General features: G+C 46.9%; 1 long non-coding RNA gene across 1 annotated transcript; it reads left to right on the top strand.

Annotated features, from left to right (window-relative positions):
- LOC102163170 lies at window positions 3288-10235 on the top strand. Its single transcript, XR_002339088.1, has 3 exons — window positions 3288-3674; window positions 9374-9489; window positions 10018-10235. It is a non-coding gene; the product is annotated as an uncharacterized LOC102163170 (long non-coding RNA).

Raw genomic sequence — 13701 nt, 5'->3', positions numbered from 1 at the left:
TTAATATCTGGCAGAGCTCATGTGAGAGGCATGCACTTTGGAAACTCTTTGTCAGTGTTGATGCTGGTTTCGCTGCAAATCCTCTTCCATCAAAAGTTCTAATCAAAGGCTTACAACCAATTAAACTCTGTTGCTGCTACCCTCCCCAGTAAGGTACTTATTGTTTCTTCCAATTAAAGTGGATGCCTTTCAGTTTCAGGATTCTGGTCACTTTGGGATTTCAAAGATGCAGAGAAACTCTGAACCTTTCTATGGATCCAATTCGGGCTTGTCTTTCTGAGACCTTCCCACTGTGCTTGAGTGTCTCTTCCTCAATCTTCCATGAGTTTCCATGGATGAGTTTCCATGGCCTTGGCCCTCCACCAGTGATGTCTTCATTCCAGAGCAGCCTGACTCTTCAACTCAAGTGACCTTTTCTTCATCCCTCATCCTGCATCCTAAAACCATCTGTTCAATCACCGTCCCCTTTGCTCTCTCTTCCCCTCCCAACTCCATAATCCCACTTTTCCTATAAATCCCCAACAGTAACTCAAGACTCAGAAACAAAAGCACTCACCTAATCTTAGTTGCTAAAATGTTGCCAGAAGCACAGGCCTCTCTAGGAGGGGGATGGATAGATTTCAACATGTGGTCTCCTTCAGGAGTTGCAGTTCTCCTGCTGGGCCTGATTAAGTATCCAATCATTACAGTGAGTCTTTTGCCAAGTGCCTGGCAGAGAAAGAGCTCAGTATGTAAAATCACGCTGAATATAGAGTGATAAGTGCCATTTAGAGTGATGTTATGATGTGTGGTTAATCTCCTGAAGAATTCAGAGGACTGGCATTTGAACAGGGTTTTATTTGCTTGGTTGGTTTTTGGTTTGTTTTAGAGTAGAGTTGATTTACAATGTTGTGTCAGTTTCTGCTGTACAGCAAAGTGACCCAGTCATGCATGTATATACATTCTTTTTCTCATGTTATCTTCCATTATGGTCTATCCTAAGAGACTGGATATAGTCCCCTGTGCTGTACAGTAGGGCCTCACTGCTTATCCATTCTAAATGTAATAGTTTGTATTGAATAGGAGCTCATGTGCAGAGCAGGGGCCATATGTCACTATTCGCAGTTGAGTCGGACTTTCTAATGCTCTTTGGCGTACCAACCCCACCTGATCTTTACCACATCATGAGGTAAATTCAAGGCTGCAAACCAGTTTTACTACTTAGGAAGCTAAGGATCATTGGCAGCAATGAGGCTACCTACCTCAAAAGATTTCAGGAGAACATTATCAGCACTCTTGATAAGGAAGAGTCCTTCTGACAAGGTGCTGAGGTCCCAGGAAAACAAGGCAGGTGTAGTCCCTGCCCTCATGGATCTCACAGGCTAGACTGACAGACCATTAGGACTACAAATTCTCTCCATGTGGAAGTCTATAGCTTGGCACTTTGCGAGACAACCAAAGAAACTGCTTTATCCACAGACTGAAGCTGGACCCCCATTTAGCCTAGGAGTAAATGAGGCACCAGCCAGAGTGTGAGGGCTGCAGACACCCTCAAGGTGGTGGGGGCTCTCTGCCTCGGCTTACATCTGAACCTCCTGGGGAGCCTTAAAAAAATACCAAATGTCGGAATTCCCATTGTGGTTCAGCAGGTTAAGAACCCCATGTAGTCTCTGTGAAGATGAGGTTCAATCCCTGGCCTCACTCAGTGGGTTAAAGATCGAGCATTGCCACAAGCTGCGGCATAGGTCACAAATGTGGATTGGATCCCGTGTTGCTGTGGCTGTGGTGTAGGCAGGCAGCTGTAGCTCCGATTAGACCCCTAGCCTGGGAACTTCTATATGCTGCAGGTGTGGCACTAAAAAGAAAAACACTACCACCTCCACCAATGTCAGGCCTGCCACAGAACACTGAAGTCAGGATCTGAGTTTTGGTGGGAGGGGCAGTCATGGGTACTCGTAAGTGTCCCACTTGATTGCAATGTGCAGCCAGAGATGTAGACTAGATGGCATTGTGACAGAAGGATTGGGGTAGATGTAGGGACACAGCTGTGAAGTTCTGATTCTGCTTCTTTGCTTCTTCCCCTGCCTCTCTCCTCTGTCCCTGATGCTTGCTTCTCCTGGTCCCATTCTGAGCGCTTACATTTGCCCCACCCCCAGTTTCCTAACCTTCCTAATACAGGGTGAGATGTGCCCCTGGGTTCATCACCACCAGAGGCTTCACTCTCAGATCGTAAAGATGCACTGAGGAGGACTTAATGGTCATAAGGGTGACAAGGCACAGAGTGAGCTGAGGTGCAGTGGGCCTTAGGGACTCTGTTCAATTGCACCACAGAGGCAGCCCTCTGCTGGGCTGAATTGTAGGGATGGGCCTGGTGCACAAAGATAAGCCAGCTCTCACAGGGAGGCCACCCTCCTTCTCCCCATTCCTGCGTCTGAGGTCTCAGGGGAGCCAGGAGAGATGCATCTCCTGCTTCTTGCTCATGGCCGGAGGGGCCCCACATGCACAGCCCAAGGGAGGCCAGGGCTTGGAGCAGAGCAGGTGCCAGCCCAGCTGGGGAGCTCATTCCCCTTCAGCATCCTCCCCACCTTGCACCATCACTCAGGCATTTTCTCAGTGATCCAGAGAAGGGACAGCAGCCTTTGCAGTGTCTGTCCAGGCTCATGGTATTACGGGCCTTTGTGGAACTGAGCCTGCCCTGCTCCAAACCCTTGACACTTTCCTAGAGAGGGGCGATTCCCTCCAGCCAGCAGCCACTGGAACATGTGCTGGAATTCATCTGGATCCACCAAGGGATATGAGAGGAGGTGGACAGGGGCACCAACTGAAAGTCCCAGAGCGGTGCTGTCCAGCTAACCTGATGCCATCTGATTAAGCCATTGTCATGGCAACAGAAGCCCGCTCTAGGCCATCATCCTGTTGGTTGGTTATAGCGACTGTTATCTGATTTAGAGATTTCCACAAATATTTTTGTTTGTTTGTTTGTTGCTTTTGAGGGCCACACCTGTGGCATTTGGAAGTTCCCAGGCTAGAGGTCAAATTGGAGCTGCAGCTGCCAGCTTGCAACTCCAGATCTGAGCCACATCTATGATCTACACCACAGCTCAGCCAACACCAGTTCTTTAACCCACTGAGTGAGGCCAGGGATCGAACCTGCATCCTCATGGACACTAGTCGGGCTCATAACCAGCTGAGCCACAACGGGAACTCCCCATAAATGATTTATTGCACTAGATCCCTGTGGCCTTAAGTCAATGGTCTAGTGGGAAAAGAGACCCAGGGATGAAACCCTGCCTGTGGGTGCAGGGCGTTATATTGTAGACTCCCCGGCCATCAGCATGTCCTGGCCAAAGTCTGCCTAGTGGTCCTCCTTGGCCTCCTTTCTCCAACTGCAAAACCAAAAGAGCAGTGCTGACTTCAGAGCTGCTCCCCTGGGATGCTGTCAAAGCGAACAAGTTATTGACGGCAGAGAACTGGCAGTCTCTGAGTGAAGAGGCCGATAAATCAAACATTCCATTATGTCTGTTTTCAATTCTTCTTTTCAATGAATGTTTGCTCATTGTCTATATCAAGTAGCAGCCTGCCCCTGCTCTAGTAATGCTAATCTTCTGTGTGTCATAGGTTATGAGCAGAAACACAGGATCCAGACTGCTTGAATTTTAACCCCAGCTCTCCACTTCCCAGCTGGGTGACCCTGGGTAAGTTACTTCCAATCTCTGTGCCTCAGTTTCTTTGTCTGTTAAGTGAATGTAATAATAGTACCTACCCCACAGGGTTGTTATAAAGAACGAATGAGTTCATATATATATATAAGTGGCATAAAACTGTGCCAAGCACATAGTGATCAATAAATTTTCACTATGAAGCTGATGATTAATACATAGCACTTGGGGAGTTCCCTTTGTGGCTCAGGGGAAATGAATCTCATTAGTAACCATGAGGATGTGGGTTCCATCCCTGGCCTCACTCAGTGGGTTGAGGATCTCGTGTTTCTGTGGCTGTGGTGTAGGTTGGCGGCTACAGCTCCGATTCGACCCCTAGCCTGGGAACCTCCATATGCCAAGGGTGTGGCCCTAAAAAAAAATGCATAGAATTTGTATGTAATGCACTCACAGAAGCTTATTTATTTGTTTGGCACCTAAACTCTAACATAGTGTGGGAGTGTTTTGTTTGTTTGTTTGTTTTCAGGGCTACACCTGTGGCTTGTGGAAGTTCCCAGGCTAGAGGTCGAATCAGAGCTGCAGTTGCCAGCCTACACCACAGCCACAGCAACGCCAGATGTGAGCCACATCTGCAGCCTACACTGCAACTCACGGCAATGCCGGATCCTTAACCCACTGAGCAAGGCCAGGGATCGAACTTGCATCCTCATGGATATTAGTCGTGTTTGTTACTGCTGAGCCACAACAGGAACTCCTAACATAGTGTTTTTTTAACTTGTCTGATGACCTTAAAAAAAAATATCCAAGGTACTTGTGCAAAACAAAGCTTCCAGTCCCCTGCCCTGAAGATTCTGATTCATTAGGTCTGGAATGGAGCACAAAAGCTGTGAATTTAACAAATGGCCCAGGTGACCCTAGTGAAGAGTTTCGGGCATCAACCACTGCAGGGGTATTAAGAGGCCCAAACTTGGCCTCTTACAGGCTGCCTCGTCCTCCCTCTGCCAGTTAATCTGAGGCACCAGGGAGGGGAAGGCTGTTTGACTTGCAAGCTTTGGGAAAGCTCACATTGTCTCCCCCATCCCATTTCAGCAAGAGAGGCTTCCTAGAAGTAGTGGAGTTCAGGACTGGAGCAAAGGGAGAGACGTGGTCTCACAGAGAGGAAGATGGTGAGCTGCTGCAGGACTGGGGATATCCCACAGGAGAGGCGGTGGCCGTGACAGGGTGAACCAGGAGTGCCTTGAGCCACCCAAGCCTGACACCTTTTTGAGAATTGCACACATTGAGCTGCACACAGTCCTGAGCTGCACAGCATCTGGCCAGTCTCTCCAGGTACCTGTCACTCCCTATTTCCAGGATGAAATCTTGAGTCCCCATAAACTATAGGCCCATTTTCACAGAGATTCTGGCCCCCCCTCTTGAATCAGGCGTTCATTGATTGAGCCACATGTCCTGAGCATTCACCAGGCATTGGGAACACAAAATTGTGAGTCAATGACAGGGAACTTCCCTCCAAGATGATACAGATTTGTCTCCATGGAGAAGCTCAGAAGCTTGGTGTCCAGTGGGAAGGACATATGAAAAGACACTAGCAATGCAAAGTGACAAGTGTGTGCTAGCAGTCCACGTCTGTCACAGGAGCTCTGAGGACAGGGGATTGTTCTGGAGGAGGAGTGTTGCCATCTTGGAAGGCTTCTCCAAGGAGCTGAGGTCTTGAAGAAGAAGAAAGTGCCTTCAGACTGCCGGAGCAAGAAGACATATTCTAATCACAAAAACTAGTAGGAAGAAAGACACAGAGGTGTCAGTGGCACAGGTGTGGCAAGAATGCAAAGCCTGGGCCTGGAGCTGGGAATGTAGGTGGCTCTGGCTTCCAAAGATCCATGGGTTCCATGCAAGGAGTCTGGGCTTCACCCTGAAGGTGATGGAAACCACTGGTAGACTTGGCGAATAAGTTCCATTAACCAAAAGAAGAGCGAAAGAGGGCAGGGTAGGGGTAAATAGGCTGAATTTGATTTTAGACCAATTGAGTTTGAGTCACCCGTAGGGTCTCCACATGGAGATGTCCAAGAGACTATTGAATAGAACATTCTGGGTTCCCAACCAGAGGCCCAGGCTCTAAATAAAGACTGGGGACTCCTTGTCGTGAATGTGAGAGTGGATGCTGGGACAGAAAAGGGAACCTCCCTCCCTCCCCAGGGAAAGCAGCCAAGATGAGACACCCCAGGATGGCATCCATCCCCAGAAAGGTCCTTCACTTCCATGGGAAATGCAGCCCCTGCCTCACCCGGGAGTCGCAAGCAGCACTCACCGTAGCTGAACCCTCTGCAAGGACCTGCGGAGGGCCCAACCTCTGAAGCCAAATTAGGCCCTGGTTTTCTGCTAGCTAAGTCTCCTCTGGGGAAGGGACTGTGGTTTTGTGGTCATTTTGTAACTTCCCAAATGTGTCTTTTAAGCCTTGGAACAAGCCGGGACCTGTCGGCCCTCAAATGTCTGAAGGAAAGAGCCATTATCCCTAGAGTGTGCTGGGCAGGTGGGAGCGGGGCACTCTGGAATGGGCTTGCTCCCTCTACATCCCCCCTCCCACCTGTCATGATGCTGTGCATTCCCACCATCTGAGTCACATCCACAATCCTGTAGAGAAGGTAACGCTGTGTCATTTGTGGTTGATAAGTCACAGGTGTTTATTGGTGCTCCATCCACACTGCTCTAGCATTGCACCTGTCGCCTGTTTAGACAACTGCCACATTTGCCTGATGACCAAGCCTTTTAGCTGTGTCTGGTATTTCCAACTGTCAGCAGGACATTTAGGGCTGAGAGTTGGGTATCTTTGTTGTTAAGGACAAGGGCCCTGCAGCCTGACTGAGTTTGGAACCCAGTTCCACTGCCTACGTGACTTTAACTCTTTTTTGGCCTCAATTCCTTTATCTGTAAAATGGGACTAGGAGAGTACTTGTCTCATTGGGCTGTGGTGAAAAGAAAATGAATTCATATACATAGAGCTCTCCAACAGTGCCTGGCACACAGTAAGCACACGATGAATGTTAGCTGTGATTATTATCTCCTTCCAGAAGTCCTGTTCTCACTTCAAACTCATATGTTGAAATGGAGACCTGGCCTGATCCCTCTGTTAAAAAACTCTGGAGGCTCTTATTTAACAGCCAAGGAAATGAAGCCCAGAGTGATGAAGTGACTTGCTCAAGGTAACACAGCAAGCCAAAAGGAAAGCTGGGGCCCAAGACTCAAAGCCACTTCCCACGTGCTGGCTCCTACCAGCCAGGGGAGCCCACAGAAGCTTCGGGCACCAAGAGAAAGTCCTTGAAGTGCAATTCAGATTCAGTTCCCAAATCACCTGGGCCACCTATTGAAAATGCAGATGCCAGAGTTCCCATCATGGCTTAGTGGAAACAAATCTGACTAGCATCCATGAGGACGCAGGTTCGATGCCTGGCCTCGCTCAGTAGGTTAAGGATCTGGCATTGCCATGAGCTGTGGAGTAGTTCGCAGATGCAGCTCAGATCTGGCGTTGCTGTGCTGTGGTGTGGTGTAGGCGAGTTACTACAGCTCCACTTCAACCCCTAGCCTCAGAACCTCCATATTCCATGGGTGTGGCCCTAAAAAGACAAAAAAGAAAGAAAGAAAATGCAGATTCCTGAGGTCCACTATTGGATGCCAATCCAGTAAGTCTAGGGTGAGCCCCAAATGAGCCTTTTAAAAAGCACACCTGCATCCCTTCCTCCTACCAGGTTATTCTGATTCAGGTGGTCTGCACTTTGAAAAATACCTCTCAGGGAGTTCCCATCATGGCATAGTGGAAACTAATCTGGCTTGCATCCATGAGGATGCAGGTTCAATCCCTGGTCTCACTCAATGGGTTAAAGATCCGGCATTTCACTGAGCTGTGGTATAGGTCACAGACGCAGCTCTGATCTCGCATTGCTGTGGTTGCGGTGTAGGCTGTCGGATATTGCTCCAATTCAACCCCTCCATATGCCTCAGGTGCAGTCCTAAAAAGAAAGGGGAAAAAAAAAGCCAATCTCCCTTATGTGCCTCACTGAAGATGAACTTCCAGGGCAGGGGGCACCCAGTAAGGTCCTCTGGCCACCCTGGGCTGCCCTCTCAGAAACCACCCACACCAGTGCAATTACTGAGCATGGCTGAGGTCTCTCAGTAGTATTTCAGGGATTTGGTCACATTCTCTCATACTCTCATTCTCAAAAGGAACTGCCACTCGTTTAGACAATGATGCACCTGTACCCCCTGCAAAATCATTGGACCATTCAGCACCAGGATTATCATTCCACTGGGCATTGTTTACTGTGATTGGAAAGCTGGGAGCTAGGGGGATTATGGGTAATCTGATTCATGGCACCTGCCTTCTCTGTGGATGACCTCATCAATGGCCCATTGCATATGATACTGCCTCAGAAGCCCCAGTCCTAACTTTCCAACAACAGTGACCATGTGGCCCTTCTTCCCAGAGGGAGGAAACTAAAGCAGAGCAAACTAGGGGAAGAAGGAACCCATACTTGTAGGGCAGTGTTTTGAGATAGTGACGAGAAGAACAGTGCTCTATGTTTGCTTATTAAGAATGGTGTTCTTTGTCTGCTGTGGACAACCATCCACTAGGAGAAGAGAAAGCATTCCCAGATAGTAAGTGGTCACGTCTGAGAGGTCATTATGAAAAGGCTGACGGGGAGTTCCCTCCATAGCACAGTGGGTTAAGAATCCGACTACAGTGGCTCAAGTAGCTGCAGAGGCGGGGGTTCAATCCCCAGCCTAACACAGTGGGTTAAAGGATCCAGCTGTGGTACAGGTCACAACTGTGGCTTAGATTCCATCCCTGGCCTGGTAACCTACTGTGGGTGTGGCCAAAAAAATGCAAGTGTTCAAACAAACCAAAAAATTAGGAAGGACATAGAAGATTTGAACCACGGTTCAAATTTGTAACCCTTGCATCTTATAAATGATGAATAAATAGTGTTCCAAGTATTTACTTATAGGAATTAATTATGTACCCTAGTCCACAAAGGAAATATCAAAAGGCACTAAAGAATTGGTAATACACAGGTCACATACCCTGTGCAGTGCAGTCAAATTATAAGTCAGTAACCAAAACATTTCTACACAAAACCCAAGTGTTAAGAAAAATTCTAAGTAGATTTCTAAATAATTAATGGGTCGAAGAAAGAATAAACATGGAAATTTCTATATATTTCATAATTGAATGACAACAAAGTATTACATAGCAAAGAGCAACATAATACAATTACCTCCCCCCAAAACACCTCCATAGCACAGGGATGTGCCCAGAGAATATGGTTCAGACAGCAGATGAAAGCCCTGAAAACTAGAGCAAGTGGAGTTACCTGGATGAGATTATTTCTCAAACACCTTTTATTCCTTCCTGCTTTTTCTCGTACTGTTGTCTGTCTGCAGTGCCTCCCTACCCTGCATACCCTCCAACCTGCCCCCACCCTGACCCTCAACTGGTGAACGTCATTTCACATGTCGAGACCCAGTTCTGTGTCATTGACTCAGCTTACCCTTGGCTCCCAAACATCTCTTTTCTAGATCACAAGTACTTATCAGTGTACATGTTTCTCCTTCACAATAGCTATAAACTCTAGAGAGCAGAGGCTATATCTTGGTCTTACGCACGTAAAGCCACACACAGTACATGCTCAGTAAGTCTTTGTTGAGCGACCACTGTCTCATTTGCATGCTCTGTCTTTAATTAGCTGGAGTAGTTCTGAGTGTGGCCTGCATGCCTTGGCTGGAGGGAAGACCTCTACAAAGCTGCTTTCCAGAGGTGTGACCATTTCTGTGCCAGAGACAGCCAGAGAGCCACAGCCAGGTAATGGCCCCCACTGAAACCACAGCTAAAATGCAATGCCACCCCAAAGGAAACCACATTAAGGAGACCACACTAAGTCAGAGCCCAAGATTTTTAGCAGATTTCATTTCATGGTCTGAAAGTCTGCAAATTTGGATTTTTGGCCCAAATCCTGCCTAGAAGTTGATGTTCATCTGCTTTTACATAAAGAAGTAAGATTTCATTGCAGGCAGGGAAAAACTAGTTAAAGACTCTCATTTAGCTTCCTGGGGAAGCATTTGGCCCATGTGAACTGAATCCTAACATGCAAATTCTTTCTTGGGGAATGAGTATGGCAGCTGATGTGGCAACATTGCTCAGAACCATTTGAGAGCAATTCTTTTATTATTACTATCATCATCATTATCATTATTTCAGTGTAGCAATTAGGTTAATATGATTAAGTCAGCATTTTCAGCAAATTGTTATTGCATGAAGGGGAGAGAGAGAGTGTGTGTGTATGTGTGTTTGGGATTACAGCTGACGTCATCATTTCTATTCTGTTCTCAGGGGTTAAATATTCAACCACAAGTATGTGCTCCAGGCTGAAACCTGATGAGTGAGAGGAGCCAGGGAGAAAGGTGGGCTCCTAACCGTACTTCTTATTAATATGAAAGTAATCAACATGACTGCTTAATAAAGGACATGTAAGCTGCTACATGAGGCCACAAGAGATCTCATGTGTACACATCGGCATCTCAGCATGTCCCATGGATCCTGGCTCTCCCCTTGTCTGAGCATTGTGGCAGCCTGTAGAAGGCCAAGGTGACCTTGACTTAAACAAGTGGAAGCAGCACTTGTGCTTTGTATCCCCCAGGAGCCGCTGCTTGACTTATATCACATCCCCAATTACCCATCACTTTAACAGATCTGTGAAGCAGGGGAGGGGGCAGGGGGCAATAGCACTAGATCCTTCCATGGAAGCAGGGCAGCATCCCTGAAATAGTTGGAGTCAGCCAGACCTGCGTGTGAGTCCTCGCTATGTGACCTTAAACTGGTTACTTAACTTCTCTGAATAGTAGCTACTTGGTTGTTGTGGTTATTCTGTCTCACTTGTTCATTTCATTACAATGCTGCTTTTTTTTTTTTTTTTTTTTTTTTTTTTGTCTTTTTTAGGGCTGCCTCCGCAGCATATGTAAGTTCCCAGGTTAGGGGTCAAATCAGAGCCACAGCTGAGGCCTATATCACAACCATACCAATGCCAGATGTGAGCTGCATCTACGACCTATACCACAGCTCATGGCAACACTGGATCCTTAACCCGCTGAGGGAGGCCAGGGATCGAACCCACGTCCTCGTGGATACTAGTCAGATTAGTTACCACTGAGCCACTTTGAGAACTCCCTCAATGCTTCTTCTCTAGCTCCCACGGGCCTAGTTCAGCGCCCACCTCAGGGTGCCTGTGGTACTTGCTGACTAGGGCCTGTCAGAACCTCTGTGGCCAAAAGGACTGTCCTGAAGACATCCAGGAGGAGGCACCCCACCCCGGGGAATCTCTCCACGCTCTCCTGTGGCCCTCGGAAGTAATTTGAGATGCCAGGCTGGGCACTGCCCTTAGAGGACAATGTGTTTCCAGGCACTGCCAGGGTGACAGCCTGCATGCTGGGATGGGACACTCGGGGACTGGGCTTGGCTCTCCCTTCCCAGGGGACTCCTCGTCAATCTGTAGCGTTTCTCCCTAGGCACTCGTGTGACATGCCCCTACATGCACGAACACACACACACACACACACACACACACACACACACACAGCTTTATGCCTCCTTATCTTATTGGAGCCTTTGGTTTGAACTGAATGACTTGGGGCCCTCACAGCAGTGGTAGTATCCACCTGTTCAGAGTGTGGACATCAGAGATATGTAATCTTACCAGTAGTTTAATTCCCCCATCCTTAAGCTTACTTTTTAAAGCATGGAAATAATTAAAGGTAGAAAATAGAGAGAAACATATAGTCCCACTCTCTATAAACCTGTGTGAACATTTAGCAATATCTCTTGCAAGTTTTTCTTTTATACATATTTATTTTATATGGAAATGATTATCTGCGTATTAATATCTATTCGTGTGTGTCCTGCTTTCATTTAATTTTATAGAATAAGCATCATTTCAATAGTGGCGCACGTTTTGTAAAGAAGGATACACCACAATTTATGTGTCCCAATCACTGGAATCTTCGATTGTTGCCCCAGCGTTTGCTATTATAAATAGAATTATGAAATCAAGTTTTTTTCTGCTTTGCAAATTACAATCTCAGGGGTTATTTTCTAGAAATATAAGTATAAAGTTAAATTTTATAAGATTCCTAATACATATTCCCAAACTGGTCATTGTTGGGCCAGGATTTGAACCCAAATCTCTCTGACTCCATGGACCATAGCGTTCTTCTGTTCCCATGTGGTAAGCCATAACCTGCCATGAAGTTAGCAAGGTTTATCTTTTTAAAAGCTGATTTTGTAAAACTGGATTCTCTCTTCAGCTTAGCTTTTTAAGTCAGGTATGTCCATTTCTTTGTTGTTTGGGGGTGGAAAGACTAATTCATAAAGGAACTTTCGAGCAATATAAAAGGATGTTTAATCACTACACCGTGGAGATCTGAATGTTCCCTGTGGGTGTTTAGAGAGCGGAGATGGAGGAAGGAGCAAACAAAGTGGAGGCTGTGGGCGCCAGCAGGGCTGCTGGAGGTCAGCAAGGCCACTCCTCCCTGCACAGGGAAGAGCCAAGAGGGTAAGTGAGTTTCCCAGGGTGACTGGGTGTGATGCGCTCTAGGTCTCCTTGCAGATGAGGCAGGAAAGCTCCTCACCTCCCCCCCCCACCCCTGTGCACACATGCCTGCCCACATAACGCTGTTTATTGAACATCCTTATCCAGGCCCTGAGCTTTGCTCATGCTGTGCTCTCTGCTTGAAGTAACCCGAAAGAACAAGTGCTGACAGTACTCTGAGAGCTGATCACACAGCCTGTGTCATCTTTGAAATGACCTGTTTGATAGGTACTCTTACCACGTTCAGTTTACCACTGTGGGAGACGGAGGCCCCAGAGCAGTTAATAACCTACCCAGGCTCATATGGCTCATCAGTGGGCAGAGCAGGAATTCAAACCCAAGGAATCCTATCCAAGCTCTTGCTCTTTTCTACTGAATTCTACTTTCTATGAATCCCCTAGATACCTCCTCCCCTGCCTCTGTTCAATTCATTCCTATGAATATCTCAATGAGCTTGGACTCAGGGCTACTCCCATTTTTCTTCTGAGGGGCTTTTAATGTCAGAGGAACGTGAATAGATATTCCTGGGGGGCCCGTCATATTTATTTGCAGTCTCTTAATTTAAAAAGTCATCCAAATTTTGTATTATTTTCATGTTGTTTTGTTTTTTGAATAATGTATTTAATTAATTACCGTTGAGTAAACCGATACTCTAGAAAGAGGCACCGGACTTATCCTCTGGTTTCTCCCACCCCATCTTTCAAGTCCCACCTCCTCCAGGAATGTGAAGCCTGCTTTAGTTCAAGTACCACTTCCTCAGCAAAACGTTCCCCTGACTCCACCCCACCAAGCTGAGTTAGAGCCTGTGCTCACCAAGCATTCAACACCTACCCCTCATTGCCAAAGAATCACCAATCTCCCATCCCCTAAGATAGCGTTTCAGTCCTTCTGTGAGTAATTAAGGCAGCTGCCGCTAAGAGTTGTTAGCTCCAATACTCCCCAGGCAGAGCAAGTGAGAAACAAGCTGATACGCCACAAAATGACCCCTCTACAAAAGAGATCCTGAAAAGTGACAGTTATACCGAGAAAGGTGGATTGTGCAAAGCCAAGCTAGGCAACATGACCTTTCTCAGTGCAGAGCTGGTAAAGGTTAAGGTTTATGTAGCAGCTCTGGATGAGAAAAGGGAAGCCCTGACTTGGAGTGTTTGCCAATTCCCATGGTGTAAATACTCACATCTGACTTCAAGCTCCCAACATGACATCACTAATGGTGGAGTTGGTTAGTGACCTGCAAAAGCCCACTACAGTGTTCCACCAGATAGATGTCATGGGTGTAACTTCAAGAACACAGATGAGGGTCAAGTGTCATAAAACAATTAGGCAGTAACAAATTTTCAAGGTGTGTATCCATGACATATCCATTCTCTTTCAAATTCTTTTCCCATACAGATTATCACAGACTATTGGATAGAGTTCTCTGTGCTATACAACAG

Source organism: Sus scrofa, chromosome 1, assembly GCF_000003025.6.
Source record: "Sus scrofa isolate TJ Tabasco breed Duroc chromosome 1, Sscrofa11.1, whole genome shotgun sequence".
NCBI classification, from domain to species: domain Eukaryota; kingdom Metazoa; phylum Chordata; class Mammalia; order Artiodactyla; family Suidae; genus Sus; species Sus scrofa.
This window is presented reverse-complemented; position numbering and strand designations above follow the sequence as displayed.